At 36.4% G+C, this 15,298-nt stretch overlaps 1 long non-coding RNA gene across 1 annotated transcript; it reads left to right on the top strand.

Moving 5' to 3' along the window:
- Positions 1-3,335: 3,335 nt before the first annotated feature.
- On the top strand, positions 3,336-5,861 carry LOC136226606 (uncharacterized). The gene is made up of 4 exons (XR_010687786.1): positions 3,336-3,666; positions 4,502-4,581; positions 4,695-4,895; positions 5,685-5,861. It is a non-coding gene; the product is annotated as an uncharacterized lncRNA (long non-coding RNA).
- The last annotated feature ends 9,437 nt before the right edge of the window (positions 5,862-15,298 follow it).

Below are 15,298 nucleotides of genomic sequence, written 5' to 3'. Positions count from 1 at the left end.
CTTGTTAGATGAGGTGCCGCGGCCTAATCTCCCGGGCGGACCGGGGGGTGGACACCTCATGGTGACGTAAGCGGTGATTGGCGCCGAAAGGAACCAATCGTGGAATCAAGCTGCTCGGCAGGACCGGAGCTCGGAGTATGGAAGAGTCACCACCCACGAATGGGAAAATGAACACTGATCCATTGCGGGAGACCGGTGAGGGTTCGGGAAACTTAGGTACGAGCCGAGAAGGCTAGCTCCTTTCCGGAGAAAGGCTACTAGGCATCCCGACATCGCCCGGTTATGAACCACCGGCCTCCTACTCAGCGTGTTAGGCGATAACGGACTAATCGCATATTTCTTTAAGTTTGAAATTCATTTGAAACCTTTTCTTTCTTGTTTTGAAAACCGTTTTGAGCACATATTATTGAAAGCCACTTTGGTAAAGAATCACCCATTTACATCAATTCAAAATACATAGGAGAGAGAAGGGGAGAAGGAAGAATTGATTTATTTACCGTGTGATTTATTCTTCATATTATACACTAACTCTAAACTAATCTCGTTCCCCAAAACAAGTTTATTTACATGGTCCGTACCTTAATCGCCGTTGGAACGATTTAGGTACGTTTCAAAAACCCCGTTAATGACGTTCACTCGAATCGCCGTTGGAACGACTCGAGCGTTTTGAAAACATTTGAGCAAACATTTTAATCTAAAAGCGTGATTAGGCATACAAGTCAATTTATTTTGTACAAAAAACCATTTAGTTAAGAAAACGATTCAAAACTCTATTATTTATAATGAAAACGATTTTAATTACAAGGTTCGCTTAATCCGTCGTTGGAACGAATTAAGGTTTTAAAACGTGATGTTTTAGGAAACGATTTAAAGTAATACGAAAACCTTTTATTTAATTTAGGAACTTCTAGAAAACTTAAGTTTAAATAAGCAAATTAAACTCTCTTTTTGTGGTTTATTTTCCGTTTTTCACTCAATTGAACCCTACTTGAATGTATGTACAAGAATGAACCATTTGAATCCCCAAGATTTACCAAATAAAACAAACTTGAAATATGTACATTTTATCTAAAAAATGAGGTGAATATACATATATACATATATACATTTTATCTAAAAATAAGGATATAATTTAAAAGATAAGTAAAGATACTATATATAAGTATAATAATGATAACACAAAATACTAAGTATAATACATTTTTATCCTAAAAAAAAAACATATGAAAGTAATGGGCCAAATCCATAAATGGAAAATAATATTTATCTCAAAATAGTTTTATAGAGTAAATATGTAAAAAATAACTTTCATTCTAAATAATAGCTAATATAGTTCAAATGAGCCAAAACCATATATATATACCTAGGAGAGAGCTCTTGTGAGAACCATTTTTTAGGTGAGGACACTTTCTTAGGTGAGAACCACTCAAAACTACGTCGTTTTGAGTATAAAAATTAATAATAACAAAATGTAATTAGTGAGATTTGAACCTAGGCTTCCCACCTACACTCTATACTCCTTACCACTAAGCCAATTGTTTCTCTTGTGTATTATGTCGCGCGTTGCTTAATATACTAGTCTCCTTGTATCTTCTATTGTTTAATATTTGACGCATAAATTTATTAATATCGATTAAATGTGCATAATAATAAATTATTAATAGAAAAAAAAGAAATGTGCATAATAATAAATTATTAATAGAAAAAAAAGAAATGTGCATAATAATGAATTATTAATAGAAAAATAAATCCAAGAACATGCTTCAATTTCTTATTTATTTAATTCTTCTATATTTTTGCAATTTATGTTTTAAAATGTTAAGGACGATGTTCTTTTTTTTGAATAAAGGTTGGGACGCGAAGGCAGACCGGACATCCCAACTAGGTTGGCACCCCCGGCACAGCCAACAACCCGAATCTTATTAATAAAGGAAAAAAGAATACAGAGGGAGAGTCAAAAAAGAAAAAACAGAAAAGAAGGAAAAACAAGCCAAATTACAGAAATCGAACGTGAGCCACATTGTTCACATCGTCAGACACAAACCTCTGACAAGAGTCCGGAGCCATCGGCCACCAGAGCAGAGAGTGTGCAGATTGCCCAAGCTCAGCGAGACGGTCAGCTGCTTGGTTGCCTTCCCTGTAAATGTGCGTTACATTCCAATTCATTTCAGAGAGCCTGAGAAGACATTTGCACCAGTCCCTCCCGATTCTCCATGGAACCTCCTTTGAGGAGGCGCTAAGGAGCTTGATAGCATAGGAGGAGTCAGATTCAATCCAAAGGTTTCTCCAGTTCCTCTCTCAGGCAGCATTAACCGCTAAAATGATTGCCTGCAGTTCAGCTAATTGTGCATTAGAATTCGACAGTTAAGGACGATGTTCTAAAAATTAAGCATATTGTTTTAAAATAATCAGTAAATATATGGACCATTTTTGCATTTGTTACTACAAGAAATATGACATTTTATGACGATTTTTTATTCTACGAATATATTTTCGTCACTAATAATCACTTAACTATGACAATTTTTACTTTTTGTCATTGTTTTTAGTTTTTCATGACAATACTTAAGATTGTCTCTATTTGTTTGTCAATTTGTCACTAATAGGATATATTTTTATGACGATAAGCAAAAAATTGTAACCTATAATTGTAGAGGCAAAATTTAGTATAATAAATTTAGAGGGAAAACCTTTTCATGACAAAATACTGATAACTTGTGACAAATTTATCGTCATGGAAAGAAATACTTTTTTTATGACAGTTTATATATGTGAAACTTAATATCATATGAATGGTAACAAATTATATTTCGTCATTTACTACGATTTATTATGATATTATTTAAATATCGTCATGTATTATTGTGACGATATTTGAATAATCATCACCATTATAGTTTGAACTAAATTTTAGTAATTTTAAAATCGAGAAAAAGTAATTTATTAAGTATTCGTTGAATAAATTATATTAATGATGATTGTAATATTAAGCATTCGTTGAATAAATTATATTAATGATGATTGTAATATGTTATAAAATAAGTGGGAAAATATGACAAATACTTTTATCATTTATTGTTATTTTGTTATGAAAATATTTTTTTTAAAAGGTTATGAAAAATGTTTACATATTATCATTTATGTGAATATTTTTGTGGCAATAAGATAAATTCTAATAAAACAATGTTAAATGATGATTTTTCTGTGTTGTCATAGAAATAAATTTTTTTATAATGATTCTTAATCATTATTATTATTTATTAATAATGAGGTCATTGATACAACGTCCCAAGGACCACAAAAACGGAATTCAGAGGTTAAATCTTATAAAAAAAACTCCATCTAAAATTAGAACCCTAATCCCGCCCCTTGTACACAGCAGGCGCAACTTCTTTTTGGAATCCCGCCCCTTGTACACATCATTGCTCCATTTTCTCTCTCCCCCAAACCATAGAACGTGTTGGACCTTTCAGTTTCTCTTTTGTCTGTCTTTCTCGTTTCGCCTTTTTCTTCTTTTCCCCTCGCAGGCTCTATTTCTTCTAGGCCTTGTTTCCTTCACCTCCCCAAAAATTCCAGCCTACCACTCTCCCTGTAGTAGATCAGATCTGCAGCAATATGCATCTCCAGTGCTAACGATTCAACTATCGTTCAACTTTCACTTTTAAGGTGTGAATATCCATCATTTTTTTTATTTCTGCTCTAACTCTTCACTTATTTCTTTCGATTGAGGATTTCAACTTCGATTTCTAAGTTGAATCTTTGGTAAGGAATCGATTTTACCTGACAGAAGGAATCGTTTCACTATAAGATTCATTGTTTCGTTTTTCCTTCTGAAATTAGCTGTCTGATTTCATTGATACTTCTGTTAGATCTGGATTTATTTTGTTTTGTGGTATTGAGTTCTTTTCATATATATTAAAGCATTTTCATATATATTAAAGCATTTTTTTTCGGGTTTCAAGTTATGGGAGACGATCATTTAAAATTTGTATTGGAAAAGAGAACCAACCTTAGTTGTATGGTTTAGCAACGTTAATTTTAACAATTAGCTCTTTCGATTGCATTTTTGTTAGTGCGACATGGTTGGATACCCAGACCTAGCCAAAAGGGGTGAAATCAACGATTCAGTTCTTCTGATTCTGGCCTAGACACTTTGGAAGCTTGGATTTAAAGTTGTTTCCCCATATATGAAACACCTTAAGATTTGGCATATATCAAATCAATGCATGTATATGGTCTGTTAAGAATTTCTTGAATAAATTGAGTAACTAAGCCACCTACAGGGCCACTTAAAGTGGAAATCTCAGAAATTAATGGAGCATACAGAGGATTTATAGAAGTCATTCTGCCAAACAAAGACACAAAGATGTAGAGTTATCACATTGTGGATACAAGTTTTTTTTGTTCTAGTAAAGATTCATTTCTGTCTTAGAACTTCAATTTTATTTTGAAATTATGGGTTCAAATATTGATAACTTGTTCTGTAATGAATTCATTTCAGTAATGGATTATGGTGAATGGATAGAGAATATATGAGGACCATATAATAAACAGGATGATGTTACACGCTCCACAATTCAGGTATGCTAAGTATTATGTGGGAGTTATGTTTCAAGATTTGGTTCATTTGAAAGTCTTGTTCAATTCATTCCTTTTTTTATAGGAACTAATTTTAAAGGGATTTGCATATATAGGTGACTATTTTGCAAAGAAAAGCACCAGCTACTCCATAAAGAGCACAGATATGCTTAGCCATGAATTGATGTAGTTTTTGTTGGATAGATTTTGATAGCAATACATTCAAGCTGCATAAGAGTTCATATTAGTAGTTAGTGGGTTGATTCAGATGCTGTCACATTCAACACAGGACACAATGTCTGAGAAGCTTTTAAAATGTAAGTCATCCTCTTGAGCAGAGGCTTTGTTTTTCTTTGTTCATATTCAGCTTAGCCAAATTTTTCTTTGTTCATATATTGAAGGGATAAAAAAAAAAAAAAGGGCGGCCCGGTCGCATTACGCGTCCCCGCTGAGCGAGGGTCCGGGAAGGGGTCCCACCACAAGGGTGTATTGGGGGCAAGCCTTCCCTTGCCAATTTAATTGGCAAGAGGCCGCTCCTAAGACTCGAACCCGTGACCTCTGGTCACACGGCAACAACGTTTTACCGTTGCGCCAAGGCTCGCCCTCCATATATTGAAGGGATAAGGTACCAAAATAGGTCTATGGCTTTTTGAGAAGTATCAAGTTAGGCTCCACATACAAAATACCATCTATATAAGCTTAACGTTTAAAAAAAAGTATCAATTTAGGCCATGATAACGGATTGGACACGTCATTCCTATTACTCCGTTAAGTTCTGATTTCTCCCTCCACGTACAATTGATAAAACTTAACGGAATAATATCAATGACGTGTCACGTTCCGTTATTGAAGTCTAAATTGGTACTTTTTTAAATGTTAAACTTATATTTGTGTTATTTTGCACGTGGAGCCTAAATTGATACTTCCCAAAAACCATATGCCTATTTTGGTAACTTATCCCTATATTTAAGCTTTATCCATTCTGAGTTGTTAAACATTACAACGTAGTTGGTGGCTAGCAATATATGTATATAAATTCCGTTGCATGTGTTTTATGAGGAGATGTTTTCGTGTTCTCTTGTACTTAATAGCTTGCTTATATGCAGGAGGAAAATGGAATTCAATATGATAAAGATGTTGGTGTGAGTTGCAGTCATTGGGCGACCTCTTTCATGGCTTTTTTTTTTTTAATTTAATTGTACAAGTAATGTGATAAAGATCCGAGAGGTTGCACCATATTGTAACTATCTCTAATTATTTTTTATAATATATATTTTTAATTATTTTTTATGATATTTTTACGGTTAATAAATATCCATCTTTAATGACAATAATTATCATTACATAAATGTTAAAAGTGACAATAATTTTGACTTGTAATGTCATTAAAGTTTTACAGTTCCAATATGATACAAACAATCGTCACCTTAACTACATATTTTGATGACGAAATATGAAATTCGTCATTTTAATATTTACTTTCATGACACAATTTAATCTTAAGTGGCCCAAATTGTGACGATTACAATGTCATTTAAAATTGGTAATTATTAATTTTATTTTTGTATTTGTCGCCTTAACTATACTTTTAGATGACGAAATATAAATGATGTCATTTAAATTTTATTATTCGTGACAAAATGAGATTTAGCGTGACAAAACATTTATAATAATAGTGACAAAATAATTGTCATCAAAACAAAATAGTATAATGACATATGCTTTAATTTGTCACGTAAAAGTACATAATTTATGACAAATGAAAATTTCCTCATATATACATAATACCACGCTCCTACCGTGACGATCGCTATGACGGAAAATATTCGTCACCTATTTTATATCGTGACAAAATATCATGTTTTCATGACAATTTTTGTGCGTCATAAAAGACTAATATAATTTATAACTCAGGTGTTCGCTATGGTTACTTTGTTTTTTACAAAGTACCGTTACTTGGTGTGGTTTTCACCATTGGATTAATTTTATGCTCTATCATCCAATGGTGAAAACCACACCAAGTAACGGTACTTTGTAAAAAACAAAGTAACCATATTCTAAATAACATAACTTATGTTCTAAAAAACATAACGTATGTTCTAAAGTTTATAGTTTGTGTTCTAAAAGTTAAGTCTAATGTTCTAAAAAAATCAGTAGATATCTGGATCATTTTTGCATTTGTTCTATAATATAATTTATAACTCATGTTCTAAAAAACATAACGCATGTTCTAAAAAACATAACGTATGTTCTAAAAAATATGTCGTATGTTCTAAACTTCATAGTTCGTGTTTTAAAAGTTAAAATATATGTTCTAACGTATATTTTAAAAAATATATTTTCTTATATAAATAAAATATTAATATAAAATTTTATTAAATATATAATATATTTTTATTTAAAAAATATTATATGGACTATTTTTGCATTTGTTCTATAATATAATTTATAACTCATATTCTAAGTAACACAACGTATGTTCTAAAAAACATAAAGTATGTTCTAAAGTTTATAGTTTGTGTTCTAAAAATTAAGTATAATGTTCTAAAAAATCAGTAGATATCTAGATCATTTTTGCATTTGTTCTATAATATAATTTATAACTCATGTTCGAAAAAACATAACGTATGTTCTAAAAAACATAACGTATGTTCTAAAAAATATGTCGTATGTCCTAAACTTTATAGTTCGTGTTTTAAAAGTTAAAATATATGTTCTAACGTATGTTTTAAAAAATATATTTTCTTATATAAATAAAATATTAATATGAAATGTTATTAAAATATATAATATATTTTTATTTAAAAAATATAGTTTTTAGCATCAGATGCAATTAATAATATATAAATAAGAATTGTATAATGAACAAACTAAAGCAAACGTATTTTTATTTAAAAAATATAGTATTATATTTTTTTTAGCATCAGAAGCAATTAATAATATATAAATAAAAGAATTGTATAATGAACAATGTAAAGCAATTGTATTTTTATTTAAAAAAATATAGTATTGAATTTTTTTTAACATTAGAGGCACTTAATAATATATTAATAAAGGAATTATATAATAAACAAACAAAATCAAGTGGCTTAGCGGTATATGATGTGTGCTACACTCTTCCTATGCTTAGACCCAGGTTCAAATCCCTTCATCATCATTTTCTTATTTAATCTTTAATTAAAGGTATCAAAACTACGTCGTTTCATCTAGTTCTCACATAACAAAGTGTCCTCACCTAAGAGAGGATTCTCACTTGATCCCTCCCCTATATACTTATATACTACTTTATAAAACTAGACCAAAACAAATTAAATCTCAAAATTTTCCCAAAAATTGACTTTCTCTCTCTAAAAATGTCTAGAGTGAGAAGTAAGTAGCTACATAATATATAATTAGTAGTTATGTAACTCAAAAATAATTTTAACCAATATATTACCTAATTATATGCATGTATATCAGAGATTAAATATAAAAAAATGAAAAAAAATGGATTTAAGAGGTGATTTTCGGTTTCCAGCAGATTACCGACGGAAAATCCGTCGCCAATCTGCTATTAGTGACAGAAAAGGTAGAATTACAGCAGCAGTCCAAAACTTTCCAGATTTATTCAAACACCTTAAATTCGATCTATTCTATCGTTTAGGATCCCCGAACTACCAAAATTGGATCATAGTCTATAACGGAGATCCCTAAACGATGTTTTTTATTTAAAACGTTATTTAGAAAAATTTTAAAAACTTATAATTACAACGTTTTTTAATCCCGAACTACCTTTGAATCGGATCACGGTTCGTATTGGGATATTAAAACGAGGTTTTTATTTCAAAACAAAACCGAACGTTTATTTAACACGTGACGAAAAATACGGAATAATAAATAAAACGTGATAAATAAATAACTAAATAAATAAAAAACTATAACATAAAAATAAATAAATAAGGAAAAATAAATAAAATAAAATAAAATAAAACGAGTCTAGTCCTCGGATAATACCTTAAGATCAGTATCTGACAGTCGAAGTTGGTTGATTCCACGAGTTGTGATTTTCCGGTATTTTTTGTGTTTTTGATAAAATATTCAACTTTAGAAAATTTGGATCTTTTAGGAAAAAAATATTTTCCCAAAAATTGACTTTCTCTCTCTAAAAATGTCTAGAGTGAGAAGTAAGTAGCTACATAATATATAATTAGTAGTTATGTAACTCAAAAATAATTTTAACCAATATATTACCTAATTATATGCATGTATATCAGAGATTAAATATAAAAAAATGAAAAAAAATGGATTTAAGAGGTGATTTTCGGTTTCCAGCAGATTACCGACGGAAAATCCGTCGCCAATCTGCTATTAGTGACAGAAAAGGTAGAAAGCTCCAAAAATCCACCCTCTTCTCAAATGCATGGGGATCCGTGCCTTAAATAGGCAACGGATCCCGGAAGCTTTGGGCGACGCCCAAATAAAATTGGGCGTCGCCCAAAGCTGATTGGGCGAACGCCCAACCTCAGTTGGGCGCGCGCCTAACCAGCGTTGGGCGCGCGCGCCCAACTGATGTTGGGCGTTCGCCCAACGAGCGTTGGGCGTCCGCCCAACGTCGCTGGGCGCTCACCCAGCGGCCGTCGGGCGTGCGCCCCGCGCTGTCGGGCACGCGCGCCCAACGGTTGTCGAGCGTGCGCTCCGCGCTGCCGGACGTGCACGTCCAGCGGACGTCGAGCGTGCGCCCCGCGCTGCCGGGCGTGCGTCCAACTATCGTCGGACACGCGTCGGCTGCCGCTAGGCGCTCGCGCCACGTCGCTGAGCACTCGCGAGCCGTCCACTTGACGACCGCGACTCCCATCAACTTTTCCTTTCTTTTTTTTATTATATATTTTTTCTTCTCTTTTTTAAAATTTCCGGAACCAACCGCTTCGACCGTCTTGTTACAGGTTTTCATCACAGGTCCTCCGACTCGGTGTCTACAGTAGTCCTTGTCTTTTATTATCATTAGGAGGATGTATTTAAACCCTAATTTTGTAAGGATGAACTAACTTTATCAATCAAAATCATTCTCTTTGAGAACCTAAGGTTTATACCTTGTTTATTGGGATTCACTACTTCTAGTTTAGCTAGAGAAGAACCTCTTTGTTGGTTTACGATTAAAACCTTCATTTATCGCTTTCAATCTGTATCAGTTGGTATCAGAGCTGATCGTTTCCTGACCCGAAACTTCTTTTGGCAATGGTTCAACCCCGACAACCGCAAGATTCCATGGAAACCAGTGACCGGAGATATGAGGGGCTGAGGGAGCACCTCGCGGAGCAGATCCAAGCCAGCCATGAGCGGCAGAGGCAAACCGACCAACGGTTCCTGGAGCTAGCCACCTCCCTAGAAAACTTCAAACTGGAGGTTCTGGCTCTAATCCGACCAACCGCGGGAGGATCAACCCAGAGAAAGGAAGGAGCCCCTGAACAACAGCTTCCACAAATAGGTCCTAGGGATCCTGAGGTAAGAAGACCCAACTTTGTCCTTGTGCATAACGCTGATAGTGATAGTGATGACTTTGAGGGTATCGGGAATGATGATTAGCGGCCAAAAATACCTTTTAACGGCAAAAATATTAATTACTGTCGTAATGGCAGAGTTAGGACTACGAGGGATGTTGGGCCTGTTGACAACCGACGTGTGGAGGTTGCTAGAGTATACCCAGGTCTAGGAAACTTTGATAGAGATGATGCCTTTAAGCTAAAAATAGACTTACCATCTTTTGGAGGCGAACTGGATATAGAGGGATTCTTAGACTGGTTATCGGAAGTGGAACGTTTCTTTGAGTATGATGGGATTCCTGATGAGAGGAAAGTAAGGCTGGTGGCGTATCGCTTGAAGGGTGGCGCATCAGTTTGGTGGGATCAGATGAGGGAAGAGAGAAGAAGAGGGGGCAGAGATCTGATTCGATCTTGGCTACGGATGAAGGCGATGTTGAGGGAGCGGTTCTTACCGCCGGATTATGAGCAGTATATTTACAGCTCCTATAGGGGATGCTCTCAAGGGACCCGAAGTGTCCATGAGTATACCTCCGAGTTCTTGAGGCTTTCGGTAAGGGCCAACTTGTCAGAGACTGAAATCCAAAAGACCTCTAGGTATCTAGAAGGGTTGAGATACAACATCCAGGATCGTATTGGCACACAGATGGTGGTTCGGGTACAAGATGCCAGGAATTTAGCCCTCAAGGCTGAGTCTCAACTAACTGGGAGATCCAGGAGATCCGCCACTACTGAGTATACGCCTGGAGGAAGAGATAACGTGAAGTCTTATGACAAAGGCAAGCAGGTGGCGAGTGCCAGTGGGGCCAGGGTCAATAGTGTGGGAAGGGGATCTGTTGGAGATACTAGGCCGTACAAGGAAGCACCTATACCACCTAAGAGCAACAATCCGTATGCGAGGCTAGCGCCTTTTAAATGTTTTCGGTGCAATGAGCCAAGCCATAAATCCAACGAATGTCCTAGGAGGAAGAGCGCCAACATGGTGGAGAGGTATGAAGATGACTATGACGAAGGGGATGAAGTATTTTGTGAACCCTTGGGAGAAGATGATGATGAGGCGGATGAAGAGAGATATGCCATTCATGTGGTAAGACGTTTGTTAGTCTCCAGTCGGATAGAGGGAGATCAGAGGCACCGACTATTCAGGACCCACTATCTTGTGAAAGGTGGTCAATGCAATGTGATAATAGATAGTGGGAGCCAAGAGAACATTGTGAGCAGCAGCGCCGTTCGGAAATTCGGGTTGTTGGCGGAGGCGCATCCCGACCCCTATAGGGTGGGATGGATAAAAAACGTGGGTGAACTTAGGGTGACCCAGAGATGCAGGGTACCTATTGTGATTGGTGATTATAGTGATGAAGTCCGTTGTGATGTGATCGATATGGATGCCTGCCAGTTGTGATGAAGTCCGACCCTGGCAGTTTGATAATGATGCCACCCACGCAGGAAGAGAGAACACTTACAGATTTGTGAAAAATGGGGTGAAGTTCGTACTTACGCCAATGATGAGAGAGCCAAAGGCCGACGAGAAGTCTACCTTGATAGTCTGTCCTACACACAAATCATTTGTCAGCGAATGTGAAGAGAGCCAGATGGTGTATGTGGTAATGGTTAAGGCGAATCACGAACCCTCCCAAAGGGGCGAAAGGGAGATGCCGAATGAAGTGACCCGCCTACTTGGCGAATATCTAGATCTGTTCCCTACCGAACTGCCGAGTGGGTTACCACCTTTGAGGGACATCCAACATCATATCGATCTTATGCCTGGGGCTAGTTTGCCAAGCCTTCCCCATTATCGAATGAGTCCAAAGGAAAATGACATCATGAGGCAGAAAGTGGAAGAGCTCATTGAAATGGGCTACATTAGAGAAAGTATGAGTCCATGTGCCGTCCCAGCCCTACTTACGCCCAAGAAGGATGGATCTTGGCGGATGTGCGTGGACAGCAGGGCTATTAACAAGATCACTATCAAGTATAAGTTCCTTATTCCAAGGCTGGATGATATGCTAGACCAACTTGGCGGATCCCGAGTTTTCTCCAAGATTGATCTCAGGAGCGGTTATCATCAGATACGAATTCGATCTGGGGATGAGCGGAAGACCGCCTTCAAGACCAGAGATGGATTGTATGAGTGGTTAGTTATGCCATTCGGGATGACTAATGCCCCCAGTACTTTTATGAGGCTGATGAATCAGGTGCTTCGCCCGGTGATTGGAAAATTTGTAGTTGTGTATTTTGATGACATCCTGATTCATAGCGAGACCTTGGTGGAGCACGTGGAGCATTTACGGATAGTGTTTGACCTGTTAAGGAAACACCAGTTATACGCCAACACTAAGAAGTGTGATTTCGTCATGGAAAGCCTGGTTTTCCTTGGGTTCGTGGTTAGTGTTAGGGATTAAAGCCAGTTAATCAACTGTAGCGCAGTGGAATTGCGGTTCAAAATTTATTTCTAATCCCTTTAATTTGATCTTTGTCCGTTAACCATTGATTGAATAAAACCTTTTGATCCATTTAGGGATATAAACATACCCGGACTGTCTCTTCTAGAGACGGCTGAAGAATCCACAATGTAGTAAGATCTCCGTAGTCAGGTGCACGAACAGCTATTGAGTCAGAACCGGTGCTAGCCGAAGAACGGAGAAGAACTGGAGAGAAAGAGAACTTTGCCAAAAAAAACCCACTATCTCAATTGTTATGGTGCTGCCGAAAAACATATAGGTTAATTGTGTTAATTAGGTTTAGAGTGTTTTTAATTTATATATATAGTGTATTCCTAAACCTAGTTGGTTTAGGGTTAATTGGTTAATTACAAAAATAATCCAATCCTAACCTAATCACTTAAATAAATACCAATAGTATTTATTTTATGCAATTAGTTATAATTGGATTAAATTTAATTACCCCAATTAAACAAACAACACTCATTAATAAATTGTCGTATTAATTTAATTAATTATTCACCGAATGCAATTTCATTAATTTACAAATTAATTAATTACATTCCGCAAACTAATTAATCAATTGAATACTCAACACTTAAGACCATTAATCAATTACCTTGATACAAAGTATCAATTAATCAATTAATTAACCACCAATTAATTACCTTGATATTTTACTATCAATCAATTAATTAATTTCATCTCTCCAATGTACCGTTCTATAAGTTCTAACTCAGATGTTCGATGTGCATGATCCTATGGGACTGTCCTTAGCTAGCAGTGGGCTCACGGCCCACAGAAAGTAAGTGGGTTCTAGCAAACCATTACTGTCCCTAACCAAGACAGAGTTTCAGCAGTCTAAAGATGCAGAGACCCTGTAGTTATCTCTTAACTTCTTTTACCATTTGATATCGATATTATAAACTAGAGGCATGGCGGCTGTCATCCTCTCTGATGTTTATGATATTTCTTGATCTTAAGTAGATTAATGAATCCGATAAGTAAACTACTTATCAGGGTGTGGCCACACACTTATCAATCTCACTTATCAAGTGGCCTATGATATTATCTCACTGTTACATGAGTGGTAATTCCATCACTTCAATATCAATACCAACATGTTCACCTGTTCACCCAATCATACCCGTATTTAGCATCCTGTTACAGACCTGTTAGGCGTATGTCAAAGTGAACCGAATCCCATATTGATATTATAATGAAATCTGGTCTGAAGATAGTTAGAGACCTACTTAAGAAAACTAATGACATAACCACCATGTAGTTTTCTCGGGCGGATCGATCCAGTCACATGTATACAACATGTACCCATATTCACAACTGACTTATCAAGTGCTATGGCTAGTATCATTTACTACCATGCAGTCGTCGAATATACAAGTCTGTGGTCCTAATCATTCCCATGATAGAATAGACTTGGGATATGGTTTTACGATTATCAATCAATGGATTCTCTATTCATATTATAGCACAAGATATAAATGAACTAGATTAATGCCTTTATTAATGTAACACAAATAGTGTATCTATGCAAGAATAATCAAAAAGCATAATACAATATACATGAACCAATGCCTAAGAACTAGGGCACACCAACAGTCTTCCACTTGGACTAGTTCCAAGCAGGCATTGCCCTAATCCCTGTAGATCTAGTATGACCATAATATAGGCACTGTGCAAGTGCCTTGGTAAACGGATCTGCGACATTGTTCTCGGTGTCAACTCTCTGTAATGTAATGTCACCTCTCGCCTGGATCTCCCGGATGAGGTGAAACTTTCTAAGTACATGTTTGGATCTCTTGTGTGATCGGGGCTCCAGTGCTTGTGCTATGGCACCGTTGTTATCACAGAAAACATCAACTGCACCTAGGATAGTGGGAACTACACCTAAGTCAGTTATGAACTTCTTGATCCAAACTGCTTCCTTTGCAGCATCACATGCAGCTATGTACTTAGCTTCTGTTGTAGAATCGGCAATGGTAGGCTGCTTTGAGGATCTCCAACTAATGGCACCGCCATTCAAGAGAAAGACATAACCAGATTGTGATTGTTTCTGGTCCTCATCAGTCTCGAAACTCGCATCAGTGTAACCTGATACTGCCAGCTCCTCTTGCCCACCAAAAACTAAAAAGAGATCCTTGGTACGCTTAAAGTACTTTAGGATAGCCTTAACTGCCTTCCAGTGCTCCTCGCCGGGGTCTGACTGGTACCGGCTAGTCATGCTAAGTGCAAATGCAACATCTGGCCTTGTACATAACATAGAATACATGATAGATCCTATAGCTGACGCATATGGGATCTTTTCCATGTTCTCTCTGTCCTGCTTTGTCTGAGGACAATCTTTCTTACCAAGTTTCAACCCATGGCGCATAGGTATGAATCCTTTCTTAGCCCGGTCCATGCTGAATCTTCTAAGAACTTTGTCTATGTACGTTGCCTGACTCAAGCCTAGAAGTCTTTTGGATCTATCTCTGTAGATCCTGATCCCTAAGATCATTTCGGCTTCTCCTAAGTCTTTCATTGCGAAGCATTTACTCAACCACTGCTTCACGCCTTGCAGTGTTGGTATATCGCCTCCAATGAGTAGTATGTCATTGACATACAATATCAGGAAAGTGGATATGCTCCCACTGAATTTCATATACACACAGGGTTCATCAGGATTCTGCATGAAACCATATTCAGTTATGGCTTCATTGAATCTCTGATTCCATGACCTAGATGCTTGCTTCAATCCATAAA

The sequence above is a fragment of the Euphorbia lathyris genome, chromosome 4 (genome assembly GCF_963576675.1).
Source record: "Euphorbia lathyris chromosome 4, ddEupLath1.1, whole genome shotgun sequence".
Taxonomy (NCBI): Eukaryota; Viridiplantae; Streptophyta; class Magnoliopsida; order Malpighiales; family Euphorbiaceae; genus Euphorbia; species Euphorbia lathyris.
This window is presented reverse-complemented; position numbering and strand designations above follow the sequence as displayed.